The 18,240-nt window shown below is 40.5% G+C and overlaps 1 protein-coding gene across 1 annotated transcript in view; it reads left to right on the top strand.

Moving 5' to 3' along the window:
• The first annotated feature begins 1,753 nt into the window (after positions 1-1,753).
• LOC148339757 (nuclear receptor coactivator 3-like) overlaps positions 1,754-18,240 on the top strand; it is a 49,169-nt gene continuing 32,682 nt past the window's right edge. The window contains exon 1 of the mRNA XM_088290316.1: positions 1,754-1,896. The gene's annotated coding sequence lies outside the window, so the exon portion shown is untranslated. The remainder of the gene's footprint in view (positions 1,897-18,240) is intronic.

The following is an 18,240-nucleotide window of genomic DNA, read 5'->3' as shown; positions in this document are numbered from 1 at the left end:
TCACAGGAGGCTGGCCGCGGCGGAAACGGCGAAGGGTTGTTTGAATGTTTTGAAACTTGGTTGCAAAGACTTCCAATGAAAGAACACACAACAAGTCTTTGTGTACCACGTGATGAATAGCGATGAAAAATGAAAGACAATTCAGTAGTATAGTCGAACTTCATTTCGTGAATTTCTAATTTATGGTGCGGCTCAGTGCTTGAGTGGTTGACTGCAGTGTGCGTTCATTATGTTTAGTTTTTTTGCCGTACTAGAATAAATTGTAATTGCACATCCACTACGGTTGATTGCAGAGGCACGCTGATTGTCAGAGTGTGCGCAGGGAGTATAAACAATGCTAATAAAGTTATGCAGCATATTTATTTGTATTTTTTGTTTTCGTTAATGTTAAAAATGATACAATGTTTTGTAGAGGTTGTAGTCTGAACAATTTTGTTGAAAAATTATACTACTTATAGTTGCGTTGAAGAGTTGGGCGCAAAATAGTTTCTTGATCCTGAGAGAATCAGAATCAGAATCAGAAAAAAGGGATTTCTGATTCTGATTCTGATTCTGAGAGGGGCCAATTGAGAAGCACTGCTGTATATATAGATGTTGCCAATCACATAGCAAAAATAAGTCACTGCTTCCTGTGAATTTATCGGCCTTGTCATAAACTAAAAAGTCACAGATTTCACCTGAGTAAATGATTTTATGAGTAAATAGAGACAAGCGCTGGCAAAAATCCCAAATATGAATACATGCAGATTTTTATTTTTTTTTTAAATTCCATTAATATGCGACCCTACAGTGCCAGATTGTCAATTTGCAGGGTTCGACTGTAGTTTTAAGTTGTAATATCACAATCACCACTAGATGGCAAACATGTCTTAGTTGCACTTACACTGGGTCTCACACTGCCCTACTCTACAAAGTGAGTCGGCCTAATCATTTTTTGGCCGGATTTGTAATATTTTGCAGGACAAACAAGGTACCTCAATAACATTACATTTATTTATATATTATGAGTGAGTTGATATTTGTGAGGGAAAAAAGTACAAAATTAGCTACCGTACTTAATGTTGGTTTCTTTTTTGTGCCAATCTTGAAAGTGCACTGGAAAAAATAATCACAGTATCGCTTATTTAGTTTTTTTGCATGAAACTGCTGGTTGTTGGGATTGAATTTGTTATACTGCACATGCTTTAGTTGATTTTTAAAAATGTTATATATTAACAGCCTATTTTTAACTTAATTTTTGCCATAAACAGGCACTAAACAGTGGGGCAGATGCAGGTCTTAATCTTATTATGGTTCCATCCCTTGTATTTTTTTTCTCAATTGTATTATTATATTCATAATATTGCTGTCGTTACTATATTTAATTTCACATCCAATACCCTGCCCTTTGTGTAGCCCAAATCTTTATGATTATTTATTTGGACTACTTTTCTTGTTGGGTCCACTATGCGCATTAGTCTCATACTTCTACGTGGTTGTCAGTGAAAACAAAATAATTTCTCGCACCAAGCCAGACGTTTTGACAGTTGTCTGGAGGTCAAGTGAAGGTTCACACCATGTCACCTTTGGCCGACCTGCTGAAGTCGCTGACACCCGTCTGCAAGCGGCGAGACAGACAGCGAACGCCCCCGAGAGCCCTCCACCTCCCCTGCTCTCTCCGGCACGGTGGTGTCGTCTGTCTGTAGTTCATTTCCGGGTTGAACATTAAGGCGAGCGTCTCGACGCTGTCAGCATCTGAACACCACTACCCACAATCCCCTGCTACCCCCAACTTACAGAACTGGCTTCGTTACGCTTCGGGAGTGTTTCTCATTTAAACAAACAGTGCCGAAGATGGCGGAGAGTTGATGGTGTAAAGACGAAATTATCGATCCGGTAGAGAGATACGTCCACAAGGTAAGGCCTCTACATGTGTTTTTTGACATCCAGACACGCATTTGACCAGACTTTGCGTTTGGTTTGCGACGTGATAGTGGACGGAAATGCAGCCCGCTTACTTGTGTTCCCTGCGGCAGTGCACGCAAATTGGTATCGGAGCGTTGCAGAGGGCATACTGTACGCTCTTCGAAATGACACTAAACAGCTCCTATTTCGCCCTCAGGACGATTAAACAATCATCCTTTTGCATATTTATTTCACCAAGTGAACTTCGCACGAGCTGCCGAGTTTACACACACACACACACGCCGCTGGTGGCAAGTGTTTCCGCTTAACGTGTATGGAAGTTTATGTTTAAAAACCAAACACGCACGCGACCTGCGTGAGATGAGACGTGAATGTTTGGCCGCGTTTGGCAGCGACAGTCGGCTGGCAGCTTGCGAGACAGGCTGTCCACGGCACGGTAGCGACGTGAAGCGAGCGAAAGGTTTGCTGATCTGATGAGGGCACGCACCGGATCGCGCATATCGTGCACAGCGCGCAGTGCTTCGAGAGAGCCGCGAGCCTGCGTTTTGCTGGTGCGAGCGTGCGATTTGTGGAAAAGATGCTGCCTGCCTGTTTGCAAGAGCCGGAGTCCCCGCGCCGTACAGAGCAATGAAAAGTAGTCAAAGTACATATTTGTGCGTTAAATCACGAATGCTTTTGTTGCAAATATCAGCTCGTTTTTTCCTCGTTCTACCTGTTGTGTCTGCTGTACTGTATATGTCATCTGATCTATCGTCCGGAAAGCGTCTTGATGTGCATATCTGCAGGGGGCAGCACATTGGCCGTGCACCGACACTTCTAACACCGGAGCTCCCTCGGTTGATACCTCAGTCGGTGATGTGTGTATGTGCACGTAAAGTCCGTTGCCGTACGAGCTCACATGTAGCTATTGTCTGCTCCCCACAAACCAAAAGGGAGGAAAAGTGGTGCATGCGTGTGACTGTCCGCCTGGACATCTTAATTGCTTGAATGTGTGTGTCTCTTAAACACATCTCTTTAATGGCTCTCTGTATTGTTGTTGTCATGCATTGACCGTCTTTGTTTAATTTTTACGTTGAATATTCCTACGCTTGCAGAAGCGAAGCATACAGTAGTTTTATGCTATGATATCAATATACATATTTATGAATTATTTTCTCATTTCATCTGGGGGAGACGTGATTATTTAGTGCACCTGTTGGATTATTGGTGGAGCTGTGTAACATACTTTTATGTTTAGGACCCAGAAAGATTGAGCCTTCATATGGAAGGAAATTTTATTTATATTAAAATAAATCTACCCATCCATCTCTCATCTATAATATTTATCCAATGTGTAGTGAGGGTAAGGGAGGGGGAGGAGCCTATCCCAGTTGACATTGAGCAAGAGGCAGCTCACCCTGGATTGATTGCAAGTCAGTCTGTATTTACATTGTAAAACCCAAATTGAATGTCATAATCCTTATTTGAACATGGTTTGAAAATATATACAAATCACTGTAAAATGAGTAGCAAGAAGCCAAAGCTTCACTTCCAAATGAGATTCAAACAATACTTGAATTATGTAACATTATCCACAATTTCCAATACTTTTCCATTTTTAACATTGACAATGAAACAAAATACAGTAATAAGCACCAGCCTCTGCAATGTTCTACAAGCAAAAACAATAAAACAAGTTTGATATCCAGAAAATAGTCACCTTCGCTTTTCTTGAGTTGATAGTTTGCAAAATTCTTTAATATAATATATTATAATATAATTAATTCTTTCAGATGCTTTTTTAAATAAATCATGTTGGTAGCTATGATTTTGACTCTTGACATTGTATTATATAATTGAGACCCACTCAACTGGACTTTATTTATAAAGCTCTTTAAAAACAACCATAGTTACATACAAAGTGCTGTCCATAAAGTAAAAATTAGACATATAAAAACAAAGATGGTTCAAACAATAATTTACTAACATAAAGACAATAAATACAATAAAACACAATAAAGAGTCAAAGGCTGAAAAGTACAAATGTGTTTTAAAATGCATTTTTAAAAATGGACAATTGAATTTCGAGAATTAAAACAAACTGATCAATCGTCGATCACCCTCCTCATCCACAGCGGCCCTCTTCTGACGGATTCACAGTTGTCCCTGTGGCCCAGGTCTTGCTGGTCTTTGCTATAAGAGGATGGCGTGATGAATGCCAAGAGGAGGAGGGTGACAGTGATGCATGATGTTTGCTGAATTGGGAGGAAAAATGGGACAGAGGTTAGCAGGGGATACTGTAGAGTGGGGCAGGGCTATGGAGCCTGGACCTCACCCACCACCAGCCTGGGAAGCTTGCGGGGATGAGGAGGATGTGGCTATGGAAGGGAGGAGGGGCACAGGTGGAGCCTTTTGCTGGAATTCTACCTGGAATTCTTCCATTGTTTTCTTCCCTTTTGTTTTCTTCTGGCCTATTGTGCGCCGTCCTCTGCTGAGGAATCAGGAATCTTTCCGACTCGAAACGCTCCGCATTCTTTACTCCATTCTCGCTTGCCGACCCCTCGCCGTCGTGTGTCAACTGAACTGTTGTCCTGTTGTTATTGAGGCCCCTTCTCCATGTGTCAGGATGTGTTAAACAGGAATTAATCTTCACTGCTTCACATTGATTCGGCTCTGTGGAGGAGGGGATCCTTTTATTTTAAGCACACACATTTTTGTCCTGTTCCTGTCCAGTGGTCGATTTCTCTCAGCCTCATTTAATGCCGTCACGTGTATTTCTCATTTGGAGAGTCATAACGCAAGCAATTTTTTTTGTTGCCTTTTCAACAAATCTAAGCAACACGTTTAAAATGACAATGCAGCAAGTGTGTTTGTCAAAGTAAAAAAAAAAATACAATTGAAAGTATTGTGGTGTCCAAAATTACAAGGGATTGTTTCCTCTGCACTTCAAGGTGAGCGAATTGCCTGCTTAAAAGCACATTTTCAAAATGGAGGATGGAACCCTCTTGAAGGCAGATTGGGTAATTTTTTCCAATGTTGTTAATTAATTCATTGCTTGAGTGCAATTAAACCCTATTGGATCAAAGCAGGTAGATAGACTCATTAATGGTTTAAAAGTGCATGTGATCATATAAGCCCCCCCCCCCAGGGTACTCGAGTATGTTTTAGAATAAATAAATGTATGCATTTTCATTACTCTGTTGACTAATGATCATTTTGTCAGGCATGCATTTCCCATCCACCTCGAGTTCCAAATGCACTCCTTTCATATTAGCTCTTTTTCTGCCAAAACAAACTGTTGAGTGTTACTTTTCACAGTGAGCTGTCGGATAAATCGTAAACTATGGATTTAGGCCATATTTCAAGGTAGTTCTTCAATCTCAAACTCACTTTAATTGATCATTTCAATGTGCCTCAAGCCCGGCGTCAGCACACTCGTCTCGAGCCGAATGTCCCGCTCACACGTTGTCATGCGGTGAGGTTCATAATCGGTGAGCCACTGAGTCCTCTGGAGCCTGATATAAAATTATGAACATAGAATAGAAGAACAGCATTTATTTCAATTTTGACCTTTTATTGAAACATTTGTTTTGAAGGGTTTTAATTTTACTTCAATCTTTTTCACATTGTTGAACAATTTGATAGCAAGAAAATAAAATAATATTTAATATAAGGCAATGCTTCTTGGTAGTTTTTTTTGCTACACCCAAACCCTGGGAAGAGGAAAATATTTTGCGCCCCCCCCCACTTTACCTTGCGACTATAAATTTTGTAATTTGTCTATAAAATGATTGTAAATACATCTCTGTAGAGAAGCTGGCACTCCTTTCTAACTCTGACAATGAGAGCGACACTGCCATCTACTGCCGTGGATGAGCACTTACACTTCATTCGACAAAAATAAAAAAATAAAGATGTTCCCTGGCATCGCACCGCACCCCTTATTTAAAAAGGACAAATATAAGGTCAAGTTTGTCGTTGTTGCTGTTTTGTTTTTTTTGCTGATCTCTCTTTTTTAATATTAAAAAGCATTTGGGATTAACTTTATAACATTAAATTTAATGTCACAAAAGCACTGATGGAAACTACCTATGTGTCTTGTCTTTCAAACCGACCAATTTGTGTCAAAATCAGTAAGGAATGCAATGAGTTCTGATTAATTTATTGGCCAAACACAGTTACCTCAAAACAAGTGAATGGAGATGGACTCCCGGGTTAAGATGGCGGCAGGGTCTGCAGGTCATCAACAAGCCGAGGCTTCCTCTAGTGCAGAAGTATTCAATTAAAAGTCACAGAGGTCCACGACGAAAATTTCTTCCAATTAAAAGGTCCGAACCAAAGTCCAACTTCCCGAAATGTCTGGCCTATGTTCACATTTTTATATCGTTTCAATATTTAGTCATTTTCAACAGAGCACACTTTTATACTAAATATTTAGCAATGTTCCCATTAAACACCTTTGCCAGTCAAACAAATATAAGGTGTTTATTTCACATTCAAGAAAATGTGGCTGCAGGAATTTCAGGTTGCCACTTCCAGAAAAAAACAGTAAAATATCTCCTGCAGAAATATATCAAGTGCTAAGCATTGAGTTAACATATTTTACCTTTTTTTTTTTTTAATCAAAGAGTTATCAGTCTAAAAAAAACGGAAAGCCTAATTATCCAAGTAAACCAGGTCAACATGTTCAGTACACAATCAATAAAAATGGCTGTCCTCATGAAAAACTAATTCAAAATGAGCTTTGACAACACTTTTTCTTTTGAATATTTTTTTAACTTCTCTTAATGAGAAAAATGAGTTTGTGACTGCCCTGCCAGTGACTTAAATCTGGGTTGGAACGGAGTCAGGGCCATTGGGATTTGGTAGATTATTTCACACATCTGGGCTTTGTGTTTTCCTTTCAATAATGTTTGTGCAACCACATTTAAGCACTCCTTCACAACTTCCCCATCACTTGAACGTTTTTTTATGTTTCCCCAAAATCCACGATACTTTTACTGAATATTCGTTTGCATGCCGCTGGGATGTAAACGAAAATGTAAAAACCTGTTGTACTGCACTCGAAGTTCGATGTTTTTGCGTGCGCTCACCTCAAACGTCAGCGGATAACTGTGAACAAAAGGGCGGTGCTTTGTTTCGTAGTGGCGCTTCGCAATGTTGCGACGGTTTTGGAGTATATGATGCACACTGGTTTTGAATCGGCTGCAGCCAGAACGAAACTAAATTTCTCAGTCCATTCATTTAAAACAAGACGCATCCACCTCACTAACTTTTTAGTAAGGCATATTGTCAGCAGCACTCTCTTCCGGTCTGCTGCGCAATTGGCAGTGGATCGTAAACAAAACATTTGATTGGCTCAAATCAGTGACGCCTTTTCCGTATTTACGAGAATCGCAGCGCCAACGTTTGCGAATGCGCCCTGAAAAAAATTAATCATAAGTTGGCCATGGGTCCGGTCCGAACCATCCGGACCGCGGTCCGCCATTTGGTGATGCCTGCTCTAGTGGTTCCATCCAATGCCAAAATGCAAATCCTCGTGTCTGACAGACATATGAAATCCAGATCCAGAAAGTAAACCATGCCACCGTTTGTCTTTTGCCACAAGTGCTTCTACTCAACAGGCAGCCAAATGAGCTCTTGAGTAGAAGCACCTGTGGCTAAAGACGAACTCTGGCAGGGTTTACGTTCTGGACCTGGATTTGACACCTCTGTCAGAGAGGAGCCTTTAAATTTTGCTTTAAGATATATCTCTTTGGGAAGAGCGCTAAGTTTCTCCTACGCCAAAGATCAACAAATCCGATCCTGGCGCGTCCCTGTCCTGCATGTTTGAAATGCTTCCTTCCTCCAATGCGACTGATTCAAATGATTAGTATCATTATCAGGCTTCTGAAGCGCTTACTGATTAGCTGATCGCATGAATCCGATGTGTTGGAGGAGGGAAAGATCCCTCTCCTACCTACCCTGACCACATATCCCTGGCTCATACAATATTTGTTTTGTCTGAAGCAGTGAGTACTTTATTCAAGACAGGTGTAGACAACCAGCTTGTTTGGTGGACACACTTACATTGTGGTATCAATATTACATGGGTCAGGAAGAGTCAATGCCAAACGACAGCCCAACTTGGAAAATTAAAAAATAATTTTATCCCCACAGAGCCTCAGCCGCATATTATTGGATTTTTTTTTATTTCAATGTGCATGGCACTTTAAAAAAAATGAACAGTCAAAGGCTTTGGAATTTTTATTAGGACGGTAATTGATATATCACAATAACTGTATGGATGAATATAACCAAAAAGGCATCACTTTTTCTTTGTCGTTGCCATTTCAAAGTCATAGGTGGTTTATGGTCAGTAAAAATAATGACATTCATTAAAATTTCCATAGTTGACATGACACAACTACTGTCGGTGCATTCTTGGTTTCACTTTTCCTTTCTCTGGCTGGAACAATTCAGCAGAGCCCATCTCCCCCTCTCCGCTCACTTCATTTTTGTCTGTGAGAGGAATGTCAAGTGGCCATCTCGATGCCTTTCTTATGTGCAAATTTGTTAGTCGCACTGTGGCTCCGGATTCCTGTTGGTTAGTGCTTTTCATGGCAGCTCTGTCTTTCAACACACACACACACACAAACACACGCAAAAAGGACTTGATTTGATTTCTGAAGTGGCGTACTCAAGCTAAGTTTGTATTACTGTCATTGGGGAACCAGGCTTTCCTTTGTATAAGTGATTATGCCGTCGTATGTTTGCATGTAAGAGAGATGACGAATGAGCGACTGAGAAAAGGAGGTAGAGGAGGAGGGGGGGGGGCAAATAAGAGGGGAAGAGTAGCTGTAATAAAGCGGCGACACCCACAAAAATTCACGGCGTGCTGTTTGCATCCAGCTGTTACTGGTAGTGCGAGGCTTGGTTGCCACAGCAACACAACCCTTCGCGCCTGCTCAAGGTCGTTCATCCAGCGCTGAACTGAGAATCATGCAGCACACACAGTAGGATGCTTGCTAGAAGAGGCAGGCAAAGATAAAATTACTTCGAAGTGACCAATGGAAAGAAAGCGCTTCCGTGACATGCTGTTTGTGAACGGACACGGCTCCCTCCATCTCCTGACACACACACACACACACACACACACAGTTAATTTTATTAATAAAAGCAACAAGCATTGAGGAACCCCAGCACGTGTGGCTGTGTAGGCTGAGCATCTGCTAAAATATTTAGGTGGTCAGTCGGAGAAAGACCCCGGTTCGGATTTGTGTTTTTCATTCTCCAAACACGCATTGGTCTTTTTACTCAAACCACCCCCATCAGTCTTTTATTTATTTTTTTCATTATGAGGTCTAAAAATTAAATTTGAATGAATTTGGTTATCTGACTTTTTCGAGACTAAAAAAGATTAAACAATCATTAGTTGTGCTTAATTTCGAGCTGTCACAACTGAATTGTTTTAGAATCGATTATCCTATTGATTATTCATCGATTGCTCAGGTAATACACACACACACTCATGCTGTCCAGTTAACACTTGACACTTCAATTTGGTTGATGTGTATGAACATTATACTTACAAGTAAACGGTAATATCATATTAAAGAGTAAGGTAAATTATTTTGTCATTATTGGCAGGAAAATTTTAAGATTTTGTTTATAATTAATTTGATAACTTAATTATTTTTCATGTACAATTGATATTTTTTTATCTTGTTGTCGACCGAAAATGACATCACACTTACTCAGTGCTCAGGAAATGACCAATCACGGTTCACTTGTTTTCTGTGTTTGGTCATGTGATGTTCGCAAGCCGAGCCGTGATTGGTTGTAACCTGAGATCTGAGCACATGTCATTTTCTGTGGACAGCAAGCGGAAAAATGTTTTTTTCATGTTGTTAATTTTACATGAAAAGTAAGTGGATTATCAAATTAATTATAGACAAAATATTAACTTGTTACTGCTAAAAATGGCTAAGTAGGCAAAGTATCCCTTTAATTTTCATATAAACCAGCATCTGTTGTTGTCCTCTCTCACTTGCATAGTTCCAATGGCCTGTCGTGGATGTGGTTAAAAAAAAGAGAGAAAAACCAAATACAGTTAAAAATCCAGCTATGACTGCCACGCTTGCCATGTCATGTTACACTTACACTTAGCTATGCTACGCTAAGTTAGCTGGTTAGGCTTTGACACGCACTAAGCAGTCACGACAGTTCAGTGGAAGTCGCTTAGCCCCCCAAAAGTATGATGGGACACGCTGTGACAAAGATCACATTTGCTCCGTGTTAAATCGAATAAAAAAAAACGCCATTTAAAGTTGTGTTGTTAGCTCTAGCTGCAGGCGACCGGCTTGGCGCAACGTGGGTCACATTACCATGTTCAAGTCTCCAATCTCCGTCAACTTTGGAGTAATGACATAAAATTATATTTGTTGTCCTTTATCAGTTTAAAGAGACCTTAAACCCTGTGCATCTTCATCTCCATGGACATTTACTGCTGGAGTAGAGCGTCCGCAAATACAAATGTCCGTGCGGAAACACGGAAGTGGCCAAACATTGATTCCCAGTGCCACAAATAAGGTGGTAAAATTATTCATTATAGTTTCCAGGCAGATTTTTTTTTGTGTTGACCAGTTTTTGTCTTTTTTTTTTCCCAGCCCCAACTTAATTGGGTCGTAAATTAACAGTATGATCATCATACACATTACACATGAACCTTCCTTCAGTGACGGGGCTGCATTTTCACTCAATATTACAAAGTGTTGTTTATACATCTTTATTGGAGAGTCAGGTACTTTGGAAACTGTAGGCAAAATATGGCAAAATGTCATTTTTTCCCATGTCCATTGACAATTTCCTCTGTACGCTGAGGTGTTGGTTGCATAGGTCTTTTAAAAGAAAATGGTCTTGGAAAAGCACTTTCTGTCCGGTTTGCATTTATCCCCAAGTAGAACATTTGAAAGGGGCTGTAGTTTCATGTCTTTCCTTGCTTTAAGCTAATAGACGCTTGTTAAATGGATTCCTCACAGGGAGGTGTGTGGCTTGAAGAAGGGGTGCTCTGTGTTTTTACTTATTTTCCATTGAAAAAAAAAAAAAAATCCTAGTTTTATGCCTTTTTACTGTTCTTTACACGTGCACACACACACACATATGAGGCATAGAAGTTGAGGTAAATGTTACCAGATGCAGCCCAGTGAGGCAGCAGTTTCAACTCTGCCTGAACCCGTCCGTCTATTACGTGATCACCACCTCAACTCGGTTCACCCCCATCCTGCCTTCCCCTCTACTGCCAGTCCGCCACTACCCCCCCCCCCCCCCCCCCAATCATCTCCTTCCAATAGCTCCTCTCTTCAGTGTCAGCAACATCACTCATTCCAGCATATCTTGATCCGCCCCTCCAATGTCCGCAACACCCACCTCGTCACCATGATTTGGAGCAGCGTGCCGGGCCAAGTGAATAGCATCCGATTGACCCAAGTGGCATTGTGCTGTGATATGACAGAGTCCTGTTGATTGCTCATAAACGACACCATGGTAAACAGAGAAATATAGCATAAAGGTCGTCTGGCAGGGGTGGTTGACGTGATAAATGTCCTGCATATTATCAAAATACAGTAGAACGGCGGTTTCACATATTCGCGGATGTTTTTCGATTTTAAAATAGTTGAGGAAAGAATTTTTTTTTTTGGGTGGAAAATACATATTGAATATTTATCAGCGTTTTAATCGGCGTCCATTATATGCTGATTTCCACTATTCGTGTCTGATACCTTTGATTGTGAATGCAAAATATTTGCCACCTTTTCTTCATCTTGTTCCGACCTGTAACGCACTAAACAGCAAAAAGGTGGAAGAGAATGTAAAGACAATTCGGTGTCAAATTAACATCAATGAAGCAACTTTCGACTGCATGCTGGTGGCCTCGCCAGTGAAGGCAATGCTTTGCAGACGCTCTTTAAATAGTGCATTTGGCCGGATGCAACTTCCTGGGAATTTCTCAGTGACATACATGTGACTAAGGAGATTTTCATGTGACGTGCAGACAAGACCGTGGATTAGGCTTGTGGATGAGAACACAGCACAGTTGCTGCCTTACCTTTAGTTTGCAAGTCTGTTACCCTGGCAAATGGAAAAATAGCATTGGGAGCTAATTTTGTTGAATCGACCTACCTTTGCCAGCCCTCCACACCACTTCATTTTTTTCTTTCTCAAAACAAACTTGTTGTCTTGAGAGATCTGAGTAAACAACAGTGACAGTCTCTTCGAAGGGAGGGGGTTAGAATATTGATTTTTATGCAATATGAGAAAATGATGCAGTGATTTTTGTTCTCCGCGGTCTTTTTAACAGCCATTGTTTGGATTTGTCAAAGTGATAAATGTAATTTGGGCATACATCTGTCTATCTGTCCGTCCGATAAAATCAGGTAATTGTAAATGTGTTTTGCTTTATTTTTAACCTCAGTCTGAATAGAAAAGCCGAATCCGAATGGAATTTCATTCACATTCACATGGTTGGTATATTCCTTTTGCCAATCCGAACAAATCGTCATGTAAAGCGTTTCAAACGGTCAAAATAGCCAGATTGCATCCAGTTTGTGGATACTCTGTGGTGACGAAAATGTGTCGTGACATCGTTTATGCGGTTGAAAATGGCAACGGGGGAACTTGATTTAAACTTCTTGTAACTTGTTTTTATCAAGCTGTTGCTTTAACAAAAGTATTAAAACAGCTACAGCTACTGTGCTAAATCGACAAATGAACTCAATCTTGAGAAGTCGTGATGTTTAGATAAATCAGTGCGTGTAAAACGGCAGATCGGAATAAATCTTGTCACATCTAAATAGTTGACCTGAGATCTTAAATCAGATCAACGAAAAAGTCCCCATGTTAATGTCAAGATAGCTCAGTCTGATTAAAGTCAAATTACTTGTGGAATTTGTTCCACATTATTAGGCAAGTTGTCTTTTTTTATGCTTAACTCATTTAATCCCAGAAATTTTCACAAGAGGAAACCCCCTAATTCCAGCATTTTTCTGGATTTTCACTGATTTTGCGAGGCCAACAGAATATTGTGTTCTAATGCAATAAAAACATGGAGCTATGACGTAAAAAATAATAATAAAAAAACGTATAAATACGTCTTTGGGAGGCGGGGACTATGTTTTCAAAAATGTATGTCTTATGGATTGAATGAGATAATATGGGCAACAAGAAGGATCTTTCTGCTGATGAAAAGCACCAAATAGTACAAAGCCTTGTGGAAGGAACGAAAACACCAGACTTTTCAAGATAACTTAAGCAAGATCACCAAGTTACTGTTAAATAAATTGTGTGTGACTCGGAGGGCAAATGGGTTTCGTTCAGATAAAGACGTATAAGGCGTTAATAACACAGCTCTTGAAACGTCACTGATGAACAGCAAGCAGGTATTTGTGGAGTTCCAAGAATCTCTTGATGCTCTAAAGCATTCCATTCTCACGAGGAAACACATTTGCAGTGGCTTTAGAATATGGATGTTTAATTCACTCTTCAATGCCGTGCGACCTGGGATGCCGACATGTTCCAACAAGGCTGCAACAATGCACGCTGCAGTGATGCTTTGGGATGGAATAATGTGGAGTGAGATGATGGTTCCTGTTTGTGTGCCTGAAGGTGTTAAAATGACCTCTGCACAATTTCCAACAGGCCATTTCCTGCTATGGTATAAAAACAAGAACTGTGCCTTTGGCAGTAAAATGATTATCGTGGAAAACAAAGAAAGTTCTAGCCCACGCTAGGAAAACAAAACAAAAACATTTAAGATATGCGTTTAAAGGAAGAAAAACCTGATCGCAACCTTATCGAAAGCCTGTGGAGCACCCTTAAAAAGATTTTGGAGGTTGACTGTTTGGACACCTTTAAACCGCAGATCTGCGAGGCAGTTCTTGCATTCTCAAATGAGACACGGGTGGAAACTCGCCGTGGACTTAAATGAACGAGCGGGTTGTTGTGTTTAAAAGAGGGTCTCTTATGTTAATGTCACCAACAATTATATTTGTTTGTTTCAGGAGGTCCTTCGTCTCAACGTTGATTAGACTGTTTAATGCCTCAATTGAGGGCAGTGGCTCATGACTGGGGCCCATTTATTTACTTTTATCATTTGGGGAGATTGCCCAAATACCTCCAGTAGAATTAATGAAGTGTCTGTCTGTCTATTATTTTGAGCATTCCATCATGAGCAGCTTGCCCAAAATATTATCTTCCCAGCGAGTTTTTATTTATTTGATTTCCAACCTAATTGTTGACGGAACACAAATGGGGCGGAGGTAAGATGGTAGAAGAAGGTGTGGATGGAGGGCAGAGTGGGTAAACATCAATCAGAAGGTGAGACAGAGGAGAGAAGACTGAGCAGCGTGCAGGGAGAAAAAGAAAACAAGTCATTAATAATTTACTTGCAGGTCGACCTTTAGCTCTGGCCACTGATGTTTAGCAGAAATAAGTTGTGTAGGAAACTGTCACATGAGCTTATTGGTTGTGTGAATTATCAATAACTGAAAAAAAAAAGATGACTCAAATTATTACTCAATGCTCTCATAATAAAAAAGACTTAGTAAAATATTTTTTCTAACTATATTAATTTAAAGTATCTACTGATACACTTGAAGACATTGTCAGCGACGTGACCTGTCGTCTTCGGGTGTTTCGGGTCTTTCCACGTCACACACCTTCTACCAGATGACCCCTCCACAGTTGATCAGGCCGTGGTGTGTTTTCAGGTGGCATTCGCTTGTCCCTGGCACCTTCTGTCCAGATCGAGAACCAACCCGAGGCCTTCTAGGGTGCTTCGTTGATGTTCTTAATGGCTCTCAGTAATTTGGTCTGGAAAGTGCGGAGTTAAAGAAAGTGAAATGGGATGCTACACTTCTTACACATTGGTCTGTAGTTAGCTTTAGCTTGCCGTCCAAGTCCGAGCAGCGGACGATCGATTTTCGTGACCAGCCTTGAAAGTCATCGATCAACATGCCGATCACGTACTTTTCCACAGAAATTGGCCAATCGTAATCGGTGGCTGACAGGACCACTTTACAAAGGGCATTGATATTATGCATATTCACAAGCCAGTGCCTCGTCACTATGCCCCTCGAATAATGGGGGTCCACTGTGTTACGTTATGAAAGATGATGACTCATGTCTCGTGTTTTAACCACGTCTGATCTTTATCATAAACCAATCGGTGTCAAAATCGGTAAAGAATTCAATGAGTTACGATTAATTAATTGGAGCCAGACGTAATGACCTCAATATAACTAAATGCAAAAAAATTGTTCTATTGGCGATAGGTGTATTCATATTCAGCGAGCCTTTCGAGGTTATTTTCTAGGCTCCAGCAGTGAGGTTAAGTGGTTTAGATAAAGGATGGATGGATGGTGGCACCCACACTGAAGGGGGCGTTGGAGAGCACACAGGTTCACAGTACTACCATTTTTTTCTTCTTCTGCATAGCCATCTAGCCAGCGAGCCTGTTCTTTGATTTGTAAGACTAAAGCCGGATCACATCAAACTGTATAGCTCACCGAGGTGAGGGAGGCAACAAAGTTACTCGAGCTTGTGCTCACCGTGCCGTCTACCACGGTGTCTTTGGGAAGATCATTGAAAGCATTCAAACTCAAAACATTCATTCCTTGTTGTACTTCAAGTCAGACTTTCTTTACTGGGAATTCTTTCGATTTCGAAAGAGAGAATTTCAAAGAAGTAAAGGAGGGCGTTAACAAGGAAGTGAAGCGATAAAGGTAGGACAATGAAATGTTTTAAATTTGACCTAAAATAAGATCAGACTGTGAAAGAAATAATCCAAAATTCCAATTAAAAACTCGATTTTGAATGTTTTTATGATTATTTTGTTGGTGGTATGCATTTAAATATATTAAAGAAGCTTTTTTTTTTGTTCTGCTACCCTCATCTGATTTAGTGGCCAAAAGCTAATTGCTGCCTTGAGCAGGGCTGTTACTTTTAACACCACAGCAGCGGCTGTTAGCCGTGGGGTGGGAAACATCCATGCCTGGCTGCGGGCCAACCACCGTCTGCCTTCCGAGAATTAAATAAACATTAGCGTTGCAAAATGTCCGAAAACTACAACCAGCCGTCATCGTGGTCCGTGTGCGCATTCTTACTCTCGTCCGCTAGAGTTTGTGTAATTGAAGAAGCGACTATCACTGTATTTTTTTTATTTTGTGGTGCTATCATGGTTTTTGCTCACATGAACTCACATTTGTTCTAAAATATTGTGCAGATCGCTTTTATATTTTCACAGCTTTAAATGGACATGAGTAGTAATGTGCATTTGAATCTTGGTGGCGAGTGGTCGCCATTTCAGGCGACAGAACTGACAAACCAAGTAATTTTACAATGCTTTCCTCCCCGCTGTGATGTAGACTGCTGAGACGGAAAAAAATAACTCACCGAGCTCCAAAAAGGGGGTGTGCCAATTTGTCGGTAATCTCATCACCAAAAAGCCTTTAAATCACTACAGAGTCTTTTCGGGCCGTGAACTTGTAGTACTGATGTCATCTTTACATACATGCCTATTATACATGTGCCGATGTTGAGCTCAATCAAGAGTCCCTTTAAAGGTCCTTTATGTCCAATATATGTCCTTCAATAATGATGTTGATCTTCAAGGTCCCGTGTCACGATTTTAATTTTTTTAATTTAATTTTATTCCTTTTACGACACGGTGGACGACTGGTTAGCACGAAGGCCTCACAGTGCAGAGGTCGTGGGATCGATTCCGGCTCCGGCCTTCCTATGTGGTTTGCATCTTCTCCCGGTGCCTGCGTAGGTTTCCTCCGGAACTCTGTTTTTTTTAAAAAACAAATTTTTTTGATCATGTAATAGTGATTGTGTAGTTTTTCTTTGTGACTGGTTAAAAAGTCTGAAAACTATTTTATTTACATCAAAACAAAGAACTAGCTACCGTATTTAATTGTGATATCTCAGTTGTGATGGCCTTATAATCAGACGGCAGTATATAATTGTGCGGTGTGCTATTTTCCAATTTATTTCAAAGGCAGGATTGGTCACAAAACCTACTTGCAGCAGCTCACTTCTCAGCGTTGTTAAATATGAAAACATTTTGCAAGAAACATGAAGTCCGGATCCGGGCCCCGGGCCTTGAGTTTGACACCTGTGACATAGCCAATGAATCTTGGTGATCCGAGGTCCCGCATGGCAATGCCAGACACGCTTAAGTCATTGAAAAGCGCCGCGCCGTCCACATGATTTTGGAGCTTTTCAGTTCTGTTTTGACTGCGCTGATTTGTGACCGCTGCCCTTTTAACCTTTGTCGTGACACACTTCATCTGCACAAAGGAGAGAAATACAGCCTGTGGATTTAGGAGGGAGGGCAGGTTGTTGCTATGAGATTGTGGTCCCATGACAAACAATGTGTAGTGTTTGTTTTTGGTGCAGAGAGTTTCTGTTTACCCGCAAAACAAACAGGATCAGGTCCCGGAGAAGGGTTAAGGGCACGTTTTAGGGAAGATTCAGTTTCACTCAACTACTCGCGCACAAAGGACGATGGGATAGGTTTGCGCTTGTGGTGTCACAAGGGGATTTGAAGTCGCAGAAGAATGCACGGGGCAGTTGAGATTGGTCCATTTCAAGTGTTCAAAGTGCCAAGTTAATGTGTGCAACTTTAAACCTTTGTGTGACACGGACTAAGTCCTCTCGCCCGAGCAAATGAAAGTTTCACAAGATGTTGACAATCGCACTGTGGATTTTTGTGGAGCATAACGTTCGGTTTATAGACCACACTGGTTTATATCATAGGACGGCATATATGCAGAAAAAGTCAATCACGTATTTGAAATGTGGGAGGAGGCAGAAATATTCAGGGAAAATGCGGTGCCGCCTTAAGCACAGGTTTACCAACACCTTTTGGCTTTTTGTATGAGAGTTTAATTTTTAGGCTTTTTAGAACGCATTACCAATGTGTAATTCATATTTTTTGAGGGATTATAATGCGTATAATAAATAAACAAATAATGTTAATTGCTCTAACATCATTTATAATTAATGATTAACATATGATATGTGGTGTTTTTCAAAAATATTAAGTATTGTGGTACCTCAATTTCTGAGTTCACTAACTTTATACAAAAGTCCTTTTCAACATTACCTCCAAATGACTTTTTTTAATTTATTTTTTTATATTCTTATATTATTAGAAAAGCTGATCTGTAAATAGATAGATATATGTGTAAATACTTGAAGTCAATTTTACGCGACCACTTTGTGCGACGTTATGGGCAACTTGGCATGCATGTTGGAAAAAATGGTCACATCTGATAATAAGCAAGGTCATCTCAACACATGTTGAACATTGAT

This window comes from Idiotropiscis lumnitzeri, chromosome 3 (genome assembly GCF_059441095.1).
Source record: "Idiotropiscis lumnitzeri isolate Australia: NSW breed Sydney's pygmy pipehorse chromosome 3, RoL_Ilum_1.0, whole genome shotgun sequence".
NCBI classification, from domain to species: Eukaryota; Metazoa; Chordata; class Actinopteri; order Syngnathiformes; family Syngnathidae; genus Idiotropiscis; species Idiotropiscis lumnitzeri.
This window is presented reverse-complemented; position numbering and strand designations above follow the sequence as displayed.